The sequence below is a fragment of the Patagioenas fasciata genome, chromosome 1 (assembly GCF_037038585.1).
Source record: "Patagioenas fasciata isolate bPatFas1 chromosome 1, bPatFas1.hap1, whole genome shotgun sequence".
Classification (NCBI taxonomy): Eukaryota; Metazoa; Chordata; class Aves; order Columbiformes; family Columbidae; genus Patagioenas; species Patagioenas fasciata.
In genome coordinates, this window is record NC_092520.1 from 30,727,741 (window position 1) to 30,742,158 (window position 14,418).

Here is a 14,418-nt window from a genome sequence, read left to right on the forward strand (position 1 = left end):
TTCTTACACCCAAATTAATATTTTTTTTGCCCTGAACAGTTCTTTCAACATTTGATAGACTTCATTCAGTAACACTTCAGAGTGGGTTACTAGGAAACTCATCATGCAAACCTCAATGAGAAGAAGGCAGAGAAGCCACTGCAACACAACATAGCAGGAAAAAGAGGGTGTGTGGTTGTGAAAGAACGTAGGGTGATGTGTGGGGAATCTGAGGAGAAAAAAAAGTGATCACGAAGTGATAATACCCCTTTTGCATAGGAGTAGCAGTATGGCATTTCATTTATTCAAGCCTGTGAACAAATGCAGATTTTGAAGAAACTGGAACCACAGAGAGCTGATTTGGTTTTGAAAATTTTAAAACCCTTGCTTGGAAATAACTTTTTTCATTTGGGGTTTTTCTTTCTGGCATTAACTTGGTCTCCTATTCAGTGCCACGATGGAATTTATTGCTGAAGGACCTCAATTCCGGCTCCTTAGGTTTTACATGTGTAACACCTAAGTGAGGAGCTGTGTGCTGTGACAAATGCCTCGTGCATGCCAGCTGACTTAGAAGAGTGACTCGGAATTTTTCAAGTTCAGTCTTTTTTTCCTTTTCACATTTCTCTGTTCTGATCTCCTCCCCCTCAGCATATTTCCTGTTTCCTCATCCTGTAATAGTTACGTACACTTGAATAGTGGATCAAACACCTTTTGAGCTGTTGTTGTCAATTTTTATTAACATTTCCCACATCGTTTCCTGTTTTCATACTGATACCCCAGCAAAAGTCTGCTTGAGTGAGCAATGTAGCTGGTCAACACCTACCGTGAACGTCTGGCACATCATTCTCTTCATAGAGCATCATCCATCTGAAAAGACATTAAAATGATGTTGCTGCAGCCATAAACTTAGTAGACATTAAAGGAATAATTTCACCCACCAACAGAGTTCAGCCAGCTTTGAGGGAAATGCAATAAACTTTACATACAACAATGCTGGATATGGACATAGGCCAAACACAGGGGAGGTGTATTTTGGTAAAAAGTCTTTTCCCAGCCTGGCAACAAATGCCTCACCAAAAAAATAAAGGTAAAAAATGCCATTTTGTTCCTACAGGCTGCAGCACCTCAATAACAAGTTCCATTCCTGAGGTTACACTTCCAACAGCACAGTGTCCCAAAGTGCACTGAAGACAGGCACTAGTAAGTTTAGGAGAATAAATAAAGTTTCCATCAACTTCAGAGTAGCAACTGCAAGTGTAAAGGTCTACTACTGCAATGCTTAGCATGCAAGATGCCCCAGTCTACAAGCATGTAATGTCATAGGGAAGATTATTGACTAAGTCAGCACCAAGCAGCAATTTTATGGAGGCTGTTACATTGCTCTCCCATATAATCCCCCTGCAAAATACAGCAAAATTTCTCTAAGGAAATAAAAATTATGTTTGTCAGTAGGAGGGAACAAATTGAGTGCTTTGTGTTAGCCAGCAATATTAAAAGCAGCGGACACATCAAGGCACATTCAGAAGATGTCAGACAGTGACTGAAAGCAGTAGGAAAAAAGCCTACATTCTCCCACATCAAACTTCAACAGGGTTTGAGGGAGAGGAGTGGAGCTTTAAATGGTTTGAAGCTTAAAAAGAAGCCAAATCACAAGAGAAAGCGATTTCAGATCCAGTATGTCTGTGTTTATAACCAAAAGTCTGTGTGAAATAGGGAACAGAGAAGTGTGTTTTTCACAATTTTCTGTTGTGGTGTTTTGCTAAGGATGTTACTTCACAGGATGTTCTATTGTCTTCACTGCCACGATGCGCAGAAATACCCTGCAAGCCACTGTGGGCTCTGAGACAGTGCCTGGTGACATTAAAGACATGTTTTTTTCTTTCAAGACCAACAGACTGAAAATCAATATCTGAGAGGTTTGCTACCCACACCTGACAGGGCAACCTCCCTGGTTCAGTGAGAAGGAGAAAAAACACTAAGCCTGTTGCATCCAGGCTGGTGTTTGTTAGGATTCTGAAGTTCCCTTATTCAGATTTCAATATGAATTTTGAGTGAGATTAGCTGGTGCAAAACAAAATTCAGACCCAGCAATTCTCCCTGGTTTTCTTCTCCTGTCTCAAAGCTCTTAATTCTGCCTCCCCCTGCAGACCTCCTTTTCTGGCTTTGCTAGGCCCTAAGTTTAGAGTAGTGCCACTCCCAGTTATTCAACATCCACAAATCTGTTTCCCTAAATATTTGGCTGAAGAAATCCCAAGATTCAACTATAATCATGCTCTTTTTTGGTTCCCAAGGTGCTTTCTATGAGCCTGGAGGGTTGGAAAGAGGACTGCTGACTTTTCAAGCTTTTATTTACCATGCTGGAGCCAAGCTATTTTTCCAAAAATATTCACAGCTGGGATTGTTGTGTAGTCAGGGGCTAGGAAAGCAGCAAAACTTTTTCGGGAAATTAATCAGCACAGACTTGGGACTCCACGAAGACAGCAGCAATCACATCTTTTCTCTGGTGGCCTGAAATCAAGGTCTAACATCAGAAAGAAGGAAGCCCAGGCTTCATACAACAGAAAACAATCTCCCTCTGTGTTCCTTAACCTGATGGGGACCTGAATTTCTCCATTCCCCCTGAAGCAAGGCCTTGAAACAGTGGTAGGTAGAAATGGTAGATGTCCCAGGAGCTGGAGCTACAGTGCAAGAGGAGAAGATCTAGGAGTACACTTACCTCTACAAGAGCTATAGCCACCAAGAGTCCGTCTGAACACCCATAGGGAGTGACAGCTTGGGTCAAAGTGGGTATTATGGCCTGGATGACTTTGAGGAGGTAAGAACAGCAAACCTGCTCATGCCAGGCTCCCTCTAGAGCCAAAACCAAAAGGTTTCTGCAGAGAATAACTTCAGTAGCCCCTTGAAGATCAAAATCTACCTCTATGCACATGTCCTTCTCCCCATCAAGTGCCTCACGAGTTGGACAGGATGAAGCCTGCCCAGAGTCTCCCCATGGTTCAGGACCCTGCCACCGCTGGCTGCACCTGGGCAGCCCAGGAGAAAGTCCAGCTCCCACCTGAGCTTTACTGAGACCTCAAGCACACAGATGAGACAGGGTGGGGGGCTTCTGGGAATCCTGGGTCTGAGAGCTAGCTCAAACCTCAGCATTTAACAACAGTGCCACCATACTCCGGCTTCACTGCAGAGAGGAGCCAGCCCACCTGGAGAAGCAAATTCTGGAGCAGACCATCCATCACCATTCATCTCCATCTAGACCCATCCATCACCATTACACAAAAACTGCTTCTCCTGGCACAAATCTCTCCTGCAGGGTGCTGCTCGCACGTCCATCCACACCAGCCCACTGACCTTTTATCTTCACACCATGCCTGTGAGAACAGGAGCTCTTTTGTCTAAGGCTGCCTTTCTTTGCCAGGTCTCCTCCCAGAAGCTGCCCAGCTCAGCATGTTCCTACAGACAAGGAGCCACCCTTCACCAGGGGCAGCCCCCATGACAGGGTGGGTTTGGCAGAGCTCTCCCACCCCAGCATTTGAAACTGGTGCAGGGTTTGCCTCAACTCTCAAACATCTGTGATGCCGAGTGTTTTGCAAATAACTAGTGGTGCAAATCCCAGACGAGCTGTTGGGTTTGTATGCTTACCCTTCTCACTGGTCCTGCTTATGTGCACTACTGTCTGCTTCAGTCTGGGGCACTAATGGCACAAAAAAACTCCCAAAGAGGGGCAAGATGAGCCAAGGTGCCAAAATAACACCTCTGTGCAAGCAAGCTTGCATTATGCCCTAAGGCAGCTGCATTTTGCAAGGAGGGGTTAAAGGTATGGAGGTAGGCTGGTCTGTGTCACAAAATGTCAGTAAGCTTTTCATACAACCACCAGAAAAAGTCTCTTTGATTTTTTTTTTACACCTACAGAGTCTAATACGTTGTCTTTTAGACGCCCCAAAAATTCCCCTTAGCACTTTTATCATTCAACATCACTCCAGAGTTTAGTCAGCCAAACCATACCCTTTTCCAGTGTTAGATAAAGCGCATCTTGAAAACAGCACAGACACCAATATCACACCGTCCTAGAGCTGAGCCACATGTGAAATCTCTATCCTGTTTTTCTACAGAGATGAGTAAGATTTTCCTGTGTCATTAATATATAATATCTTTCTGTGTATTTGTGTAAATATATAGAGCAAAGATACCACTGTAAAGATAACAATTTCCCAAAGCACTTTTTGCATCCTTTCAAATGTGGTTGTTTTACTTGCAGTTTACTGCATTTTAGTCATGTTTTGACATTTGAAGAATTTTCACCAAAAATAGACCTTGTACTAACAACAGAACCAGACACAAAACTCATAGTAATAAGGAGCAGCAGTAAACAACAGATACACTATTTGGTGTTTACTGTGTATCAATGTAATCTAGTATTTATATAAAATGGAAACAATTCTAGTATTTATTAAATGAGGTTAAAATACATAGCTTAAGTTACTTGCACATATTTAGCAGTAACAGTAGCTATCATTGGTATGTATTTTTTTGATGGATTTTGCCACTTTCAAACACGTCAGACTCTTAAAGACAACAGACCTGCTTCTATTAATAAGTCCTACATATTGTGAGGAAGGCTGAAAATTCTATAGTGACATAGAAATTAAAAATACTTTACAAAGACATAAGAAGACAAAGCCTTGAGTGAAAGAAGTTTATGTTCCTAAGTGTTTAGATCAAATTTTCTATTTTCTGCTAGCCCATTGTTGCTGAGATCTGCAAAGAACTGAGAATTCTGTGAGTCTTAGATTCAATCCTTATTTAATAATCCAACAATTAACTTAAAACAATCAAGCAGACCAAAATATCCAATTTATCAAGTTTTTTTTACAAAAAAAGAGTTGCCTCATAATGAGCTTAGATGTAGGATCTTATGGTATAGCATCTTTTGATGAACAGTGGGATAAAATTGACACTGATTCATGAGCAGCAAACAAGGGGCATAGAAAGGCTGGAATATGCAGAAATATGGACAACCAGCTCTATCTATGCCTGTTGATTTTGGACAGGAGGCATTTGTTCAAGTGCATTCATTTATAGCAGGAGGCTTTTCCATGTTACTTTTCCTTGGGCTTTCCTGGAATCATGGTACTTCTAATCTCTTTGCAGCGACAGCAGTGTTTTAAAGCAATGTCTGCAGCACTGCAGCAGGGAAGGTCACGGAGAGGCTGTTTGGCTGCTTGGCATAGCCAAGCTGTGCTCAGCCTGTGAGATGCCAACTCAGCTCCAGTGCTTTGAGTGCACTTAACACGGGCCTTTCTCCTCCTCCTCCCCCCTTTTAGCCAGTCCTTGTGCCTCACAGCTTGAAGTTTTCATACTCAAAATGAGGCTGCTTACAATTGCAGCTGCATCTGCAGTCACCACGACACCTGCTCCCAGCAGTGCCAGTGCTTTGCTTTCTGTCCTTCGGGTGGCCTTCTGCAAAGCCGTACAGCCATTTAGGAACCCCTTTCCAGCTTCTATTGTCACCTCTTGCTAACTGTAGGACACATTAAGGTAGTGCAGTTCATTAAGCACAGCTTTTTATTTTGCTTTAAAATCTGAGCAATTAGAGCAAGTAAAACATTTGAGCAACATACCATTGGTTCTCACTCGCTGTTCTCGCCTTTTTAGGATTCATTTACTTCTTCATTGATGGAACAGCCTGCACACCCCATGGCTGCAGCCCCTCTGTGCCAGCAGTTTGCCATGTCCCATGGCAGCTCCAGCCAGGAGCACCTCAGCAAGGGCAGGTTTGGGCATGGAGGTCAACCAGATGTGCTGGAGGGGCACAATATGGAAAGGCAAAGGGAAAGGGCATCTCCTGGGAAAGGTTTGGGAGTTTGAATTTTTGCTAGCTTTGCTTCAAATAATTAGCACTGCTCTGGAACACAAGCTTCGTCGTCAGTCAGGATTTGTCTGGTTGCAGGTGCTGAGGTTTTCTCCACTCTGTCAACGACATTCAAGGCCACAATGTAAAAGGTCACCTTCCTTCACATGGCGCGGGGCTGCAGCCCCTCCATGAGACCGGACCCTGCCCCAGGGCTGGCCAAAACCACGGGAGTCCCAAGGCAGGGCAGCAAACAGGGGCTAGCAGGGCATGGGTAGGTATGCAGGGTACCCCCTGTCCTCCCACCACCCAAGCCTGCTGTACTGTCTGGCACCCAAAAAAAAGGCCATTTATTTCAGATACGCAGATCTACACATTTCCTTTTCCCTTCCTCCCACACCTCGGCATAGCCCTGCCCTCAGAGCAAGGGTGAGAGGAGGGGTCCTGTGTGGTGGGATGTGTTGCAAGAAGCATGGGCATGATACAAATGTCTTCTCAATGAACAGCATCTGCCTTAAGTGCACCACGCTGTCGCTCAGTCAGCTGTGCCTGTGTCATACAGAAACTGGGTTAAACAAAAGGGATGTAGCTCTGCGAATCTTTATTTTAGCATCTTTTCATACCTTCTGGGTCAAGACCTGAAGGTTTTGGTCATTTCTAATCCAGACAGGAGCAGGTTCATAGGAGGTTTGTCTGATTAAGATCTAAGGTAGGAATATGGGATTTGGGCTGCTTTGAGGGGAATGAAGTATCATCCTGAAAAATAAGCATTATCGACCTAAAAGTGCTAGTGTGCATGTGTTTTATCCTGTTTTTAACTGCTGCATCAAAGCCAGCCTTCCCAAAGGATGAATCAGAGTTTCAAGCCATCAAAGCCGCAGATACTCCACCTTTCCAGCCACTCCTTGTCACAAAAAGAAATATGTCAAGTAGAGCCAAGTTAGCACATTGTGCTGGGGGCAGATGATTCCCCCCCTGCTGGTGCAGGCACAGTCCCCATCCCTGTCCCTCACCCCCTGCCACCCCCAGGCAGCGGCAGCTCTCACATCCCCTTTCTGCCTGGGGACAGGGACCACCTTCCCAAAAGCCATGATTAGCAATCCCCAGGGGCATGACACGCCCTGACATTAAAAGTGCCATTGTGTTAAAAGATGTGGGAGATCTGTGAGCAACCTGAACTGTAAATCTGGGCAGGTTATTCATGAGTGACTCCTACACGGGCCAGATCTTACTCAGCAAACACCAGGCTGGGGCCTAGGCTGCACTTTTATAAGCAGTTCAGCCCAGCGAGAGTGAGCCAGGGAGCTTTATTCCTTGTGGCAACGAAATGGTAAGCAGGTTTCTGTTGATATTGTACCCGTCATGCTTTTGGCAATCGCCATTTACACTCAGAGAGCAGGCTGAGGGGGCTCGTGCAGCCCTGGGTCTATCTTTAAATGGAATATTGCCCTGCAAAAGGTGATCTAAAGTTTAACTAAACAGAATTTAATCTAAAAAAACTTTGCAGTGTTCAAGGCCAGTTTGTAATTACTAAACATTATTATCAGGATTTGCTTTGCTCTTCAGATCATCAGAAGATACCCTCCCACCACCTTTCAGGTGGTGGATATGAGCCACACCAGTAAGTTGGTTTACGCTGTCTGTAAACTCAGGTTTTATTACAAGCGAGATATTTAAATGCTGCTTGTTCATGCGGAATGCCAATGACATTGTGTTGCAGTATTTGTTTTTCCATGCGTATCTGTAGTGTGGCCATCAGCACCGATTTTGGTTTTCACGGTCTGGGTTGCAGCTTTTCTTTGCTTTCCTCCTCCAAACTCTGCTCACTGGTACTAGTGGCTATTTAAAAACAAGCTCATCAGCAGATTCAGAATATTCTCTCTAACTCTGTACTCTTCTTTTCCTTGTTGAAAACCTCCAGCTAAAATGCTGCTTAATATATCTAGAGAACAGGAGAAAATTAACATCTTCCATTCCCGTTTGAAGCCCAAATATCAATCAAAAAGTTTCCATTATATTAAAAATTATGTTTACAATGTGATAACAGCAGCTTTCCCAGTGTGAATGGTACTAGTAATCATAAAAGCAAACACCTTAGGCCATCTCTATTGAGCACAGTTTACAGTATTGATCCCAGGGGAGCACGAGTACTCCAGCGCTCATCGGAGGAGCTCTGGTATAATATATCCACTGACCTGCACCTGAACCTACCACTTGCTGTTTTCCTCTTATAATCTAAATCTGGAAATGTGCTGTCTGGTCAGTAGCGTACTACCAAATCATTAAGCGAAATGCTCTAGATGCCATAAAAGCGTGCCTGTGCTTGCAAGCACCACAGAAAATAAACTTGTAAAATATCGCCCGAGCCTGGTATCACAGCCAGCCCACGTGCTGCTGCGGAGGCACCTTTGTAATGCAGCCCAGCAGCAGCTGTGCATTGCAGACATTGTGGGTGGGTGGCTGTCTGCGTGCTCAACAGCTGTCCCTGTCCCCACCGCCACGCTGAGCCCGCGCCTGCACGCCCCGCAGAGCACCCCAGTTTGCTCAGCCAGGGCCAATTTGGGAGCACCCTGGGAGAGCAGTGCTGCTGCTGGCACCCATCCTCCACAGTGGGGTGTTGTGGGATGCAGCTGCTCCCACCAGCCCCAGCCGTGGAGAGAGCCCGGATAGCCAAGGCACAGCGTTCAGCCGAGGCACAGCGTTCGCCTCTGGGTAACCCGATCGGCGACTGCAGCCGGCTTCACAAAAAGTGACTGCAGACACCAACTATTTTGTGGAAATATTTGCATTAAAAAAATACCAGGCGGTAAACTGCAGCTTTGGAATTTCACCCTTTTTATTCCCCAGCCCTGAAACATAGTCAAATCCATCCACTTGGGTGAGCCCACGTGTTTGCTGCCTTTCAGCAAATCCTGTGTGTTGACCCTGGTTGAACTCAAGTCACGAGCATGTTCATGACTTCAGCATTTGTAAAGGACACTATTAATCCCTCCATAAACCTTCCTTCCTTATGCCATTGGGTAAGAAAAGCACCCTTTAGTTTTTATTACTGAAAGAAGTTCAAAAGTCACGATTTCCAGGTCTACGTGGATGCTCTTGGCCGTGTCTGTGGGAGCTGCCAGCTCACAGTGTGAGGGGGATGGGGCAGGTCAGTGTATCAGAAATGTGAAACATCAGAAATTCATCTTCTCACCGCAAATCAGAAACTGCTGTAGAGGACACCAAAGACCTGGATGGCAGTAAACACCGAGGACGCTGGCAGTCGGAAGGAACGAAGTGCATGACATCTAAAACTGCTTGAAATCACTCTGCGTCTTTCTATTGACTTCAGTGATCTTCACCTCCCTCCCTGAATGAGTAACAAGGATCCCCACAGATTAGGCAAGTGAGATGCACACACAGAGAGCCATGTTGGTTTTAAAAGTGCTTGCTTATGTTTAGTTATTTTTAACTTTCTAGGGAGGCTGACGTTCTCCATGAGTTGTTGTGGGTTTGCTTCTGGGGTGTTTTCCAGTTTCACAGTAGAATCCTCACCTGCCACTTCAATTGCCCCTGTAAGAAGCGAGTATTTTTCAGTGTAAAGTGTTTTTTTCAGGTTGCATATTGCATTGACACTTGACTCAGATTAAGCAGATTATGGACACTTTTTAAGCAATAACATGTCACTTAGAAAGTTTTTAAGCAGGAGCAGCCACTTTGCTCATTCTGATTAAAAAAACTGATTTGTTTAAAGCTTACAATATTCAGGAAAGCACCAATTGTACAACTGAAACTTCCTTTTTCCCTCCTAGGGTAACTGGATGAGCTCTACTGAATTTTCCCTGCTGCTGATGCGCGCTGGTTGCAGGGGTAGGGCTGTCACCCTTTCTGGCACAGGGGTGGCAGGGCTGGGCACACAGAGATCTGAATCTTCAGGACTATTTTGGGAGCATGAAAAACATGAATGTAGAGCCTGATTTTAAAAATAACATCTTCTTTACAAGTGTCAATACTGAAGCTCCTGCTCAGGACCCAGGGATTGCAACAAAACAAGTGAAGGTTAAGCAGCTTCAGGCAGGACTTAGAAACCACAGCTCTAAACCCTTCAACAACATCTGACTAGGAAGAGAATAGGACTCTTTACAGGCTTAATGTCATACTGAAGGGGATTCTTCTAGTCTTGGAAGAGCAAGGGAAGATAGAAAAATGAACAGGTTTTTTAAAAATCCTTGTCCGATTATTTTGCGGGTTTTTCACATCATTTGTGGGAACGCTTTGCCCTTTTTCTTTCCTCTCATCTGGCTAAGCAGCTTTGGGTCAGAAGCCCTCAAGAGAGGCAGGCATGGGTTAGGTATCTGGGCCAGTTGGTCAAACCTCCCCCATCACCCAGCTGAGGTCCTTCCTCAGCTGTGAGGATGCTCCTCCTTATGCAGAAATGTCTTTTAGAAACAAACTGAAAAGTGGAAAGGAAAACTGAATTACACAAGGGATTTCTGTCCCATTTGCTCCCCCTGACCAAGCAGAGAGAAGAAGCAGATAGAAAACAAGCTCAGGGGAGTCTTGGCAGATGCTTTTCTGCTGTCTCAAAACCCCCTTGGCATTTCCTGGTGCACTGAAGATATCTCAGATCTCATCTCCAGCTCATCTCCACAAACACCATGTGTCTCAGTGAGCCTGACACCCCTGCACAGCTTCATGACATTGGAGTTGCTCCACTTAGATAACAGCAAATAACAAGCACTGGTACTCACACTTCTCAGCAGGCCTTCAGGGCTTGACAAGGCGGACACAGGACCTCTTTGGGGACTTCTTTGTTCTTTGAAGAAACCAATTAAGAAGCCAAAGGAGATAGGTAGACCTGCTGTTTCCAGTGAGGCTGTGGGACAATGCTAGAAGCAAACATAAATGATAAATTACATAGTGTATGAAATTATTAAATCATGCACTGTATGAAGAAGTGTATGTTAAGAAGTATCCAGGAACAGTTATTTTCATTACCCACTGAGGACCATCTATCTAGCAACTGATAGACCTTGGAAGTTGTTTCATCAGCACTTGCCAGACACCCACTTCTCTTATCGGACCTTTGCTCCCAGGGAGCACGGGGCTGGGAGAGCCCTCTATGCTCACAACTTCTTCTTGGATCACAATGAACTCTTTATATTTACAAAATCTTTATTAGCCTCTGGAGGCCCCAGATAAAGACAAAAAACCCCATAAAAACGTCCATAGGAGGTCAGACCAAAGGTCCCTCTAGCCCAATATCCCGCTTCTAATGCTGGCAATAGCAGATGCCTAGGGAAGAGTACAAGACTACGGCAAGCCTATAATAAAACTACCATGATATACTCTGTCAACCTCCAGTGATTTGGAGGTCAAGGATTTCCTGACCCAGGTATGGTATGTTTGTGTTTCAAGGCAGAGAAGGATTTGAACCTCTATTCTAAACATTTGAATGATACAGGAAAAAACACTTAACCCAGTTGGTGAGAGAAATAAATGTTCACTATAAATACAAAGCTAGTGGAAGCAGACCAAAAGTGCATTTCCAAGCCCAAAACATTGCCTCCAAGAAAACTGTCAGCTTTCTGAAGCCAAGAAGCATCTTTTAGCCTGAAAGTCTCCCATTGCCTGGCGTTCCTGGGGTAGCACTCACCCAAGGAGAGACTGAGAGCACTGGGTCTGTTCAGCCTAGAGAAGAGAAGGCTGAGAGGGGATCCTATCAATGCTTATAAATATCTCAAGGGTGGGTGTCGAGAGGATGGGACAAGACTCTTTTCAGTGGTACCCAACCATAGGATGAGAGGCAACAGGCACAGACAGAAACATAGGAGGTTCCATCTAAACATGAGGAGAAACTTTGTTACTTTGAGGGTGCCAGAGCGCTGGAACAGGCTGCCCAGAGAGGTTGTGGAGTTTCCTTCTCTGAAGACATTCAGAACCCGTCTGGACACATTCCTGTGTGATCTGCTCTGGTGAACCTGTCTGAGCAGGCGGGTTGGACCAGATGATCTCCAGAGGTCCCTTCCAATCCCAACCATTCTGTGATACTGTGATTCCTTCCAGATGATCCCCCATGAGAAAACAGGGAGGATAAAGAGCTCTCAGTAACATGTAGGACCAGGCTACACAAAACCTTCCCATTCAATAATCCAATCAGGTGACAAAGGTTCTTCTCAGAAAAAATAGTAAGTTGGGTACACGTTTCTGACAGGCATCAAACCAAAATTGTATCTCATACTGGAACGTGGTGGGCAAGTGAATTGTTTACTGGTCAGAGCACAGCTATCCCAGCTGCAGTTACTGCAAGGGAGTATTTGCGATGTTAAAGTCTAGGGGTTATCATGGTGACCCGAACACAGGCCAGATTATCAGGCAACACCCGCACACTACCACGCATGTGCCAATAGCACCCCGGGACCATGCAGCCCCAGCAAAATGTTGCTGCATTGCAACTGGCAGCATTCGGACCTAAGTCAGGAGGACAGCCACCACAATAGGTCTCGGTAGTGGCAACAACAAAAACAAGCACGGGTGTCTCCACCACATGAAAGGCTGCACAAACATTTATTTCCCTGTAACATGTCTGCAGGGCCCCGGTGCTCACATGAAAGAACAACTGAACTTCAGACCTACCCCACTTTTCTCTGTCAACCACCACATCCCCTATTGAAATAATTTCCTGTTTTATTTTTAAGATTGCTGCTGTCATAAGCTGTTGCCAGCATGGGGGTGGGGATGGGAAGGTGGTGTCTGTCCAGTGATCACGATAGCTGGCTGGATGAGGGGTCAGCTTGGCCACTGCTCAACAAAACAGTATCATGGCAGGGGGAACACCATGAGGAACAAGGGGAGGGTGATGCTCATCGCTTTGTAGCATCTCTCCTCTAAAATCAAGGAGAATGAGTTTGATAGGACAACATCCAACACTTTGACTACAGAGCTGCTGTTTCAGATCCCTGTGGTGCAAGAAAAAAAGGTTGCAAGGGGCAAGGGTACCTGTTTGAGGGTGAGTCTCTGTAATTAGAACAGAGACACAACATACAAATCCAAATTCTAGCAGCAAGAGCCTGAGCTGGAGTAGCCATCCCATCTCCTTACAGTAGGTGTAGCAGAAAAAGTCAAAAAAAGGGAACTTCGAACCAAAAATGGTGCTAAATGATACTGTTAAGCTACAACAGCTGCATTATTGCTAGTATTGCCTTTGCCTCTGTGTCCCAGTTCATGTCCGATTTACACTGGGACAAGTCTTTTGGTCCATCATACCATCCCATGTTGTTTTTTTTTCATTTGTCCTAAAAATATGTTAAGTAAGTGGCATAGTTTGGGTGAGGTGACGGTCAGATCAGAAGGCAGAACTGAAGTTAGTAACACCCCAGCTACTGGAAATTATTTTGCAGACTCTGGAACAAACTACTCAGTTTCACTAGGGGCCACTGTGCAGCACAGGATTGGCCCTTTCCACAGGGCTGGTGAGAAGGACCAGCATCACATCATGGGCATGACTTGGGGGAGGTTGTTCTGGTGCAAAAATTTGATCTGTGAAAAGCCAAAGATTTTTGCTGAAAGGATCTTTTTAAAAATTGACCAGCAATCCCTTTCTAAAGCCAGAATAACTGCAAAATTTAGTGCTTTTTAATGCCAGAACTCATGTAAATTTTATGGTCGTGAATCAGAACATCTTCATTCTTGTGGCGTGTTTTTCACTTTTATGAACACTAATTTCACTACATTTTTAGAGTGGTGACTTTAGCCACAGCGTGGCTGCTGCTAAGTTCCCACGGCTACCAGTAGGACTTTTATGTGGGAAATCTGTGGGCAGCAGGGAGCCTCCCTGTTTGTATCAATATGAACTTCCCAAGCACATCAGGCTGACATTTTCTCAGCCCAAGAGTCGGAGCACACATGCTCTCACTTAGAGCTCTCTTTTCCTAAACTGAAGGACATGTGTGATCATTTTAGCTTCGACCGTTTTCTAGTAGGCCTTTTGCACACACAGAAATCCTGCTCAAATGAGGTTTTTTCTCTCCAGCCAGCAGAAGCCCAATCCTGCAAACAGCTGAGTGCCGGCTGTAAGGAGCAAAGGGCCTGGAGCAAACACCAGGAGATGTTTGCTCCACAACCTTCCAGCTTGTGAGGTTCAAGAGACCCTCAGCACTGCGGAGGAATCCCCCATTCCATCTTCACCACCAGAGATGAGGCTGCTGGTGCTGGCAGGTCACCATTGGCACAGCCGTCCCGCAAGAGTTTCCCAGCCTTTGCTCGGCGGTTACGCATTCCAGAGATGACCAGACACATAAACACATCTCCTGTACTTGCATACTGGAGCACTTTCTGCAGCTGGGTAATAAGTCAAAGAGCACATTAAAAACATATATATTGTCTCTCGCAGTTGAAAAAAAAAAAGTGATTTTTTATTCTCAGAAAGTACAAATGCAGTGGGAGAGCAATGGGTGAATTGAATGGCTTCAGTTTTATTACAGATAATAGATTACAGGGAAAAATCAGCTGTGGTGGGACACTGTGTTTGGTCAATGCTCAGAGAAGACCACACAACCCACAGACATGACAGGACCATGCTCAGTGACCGGATCTCACCATCCCTTCCTATT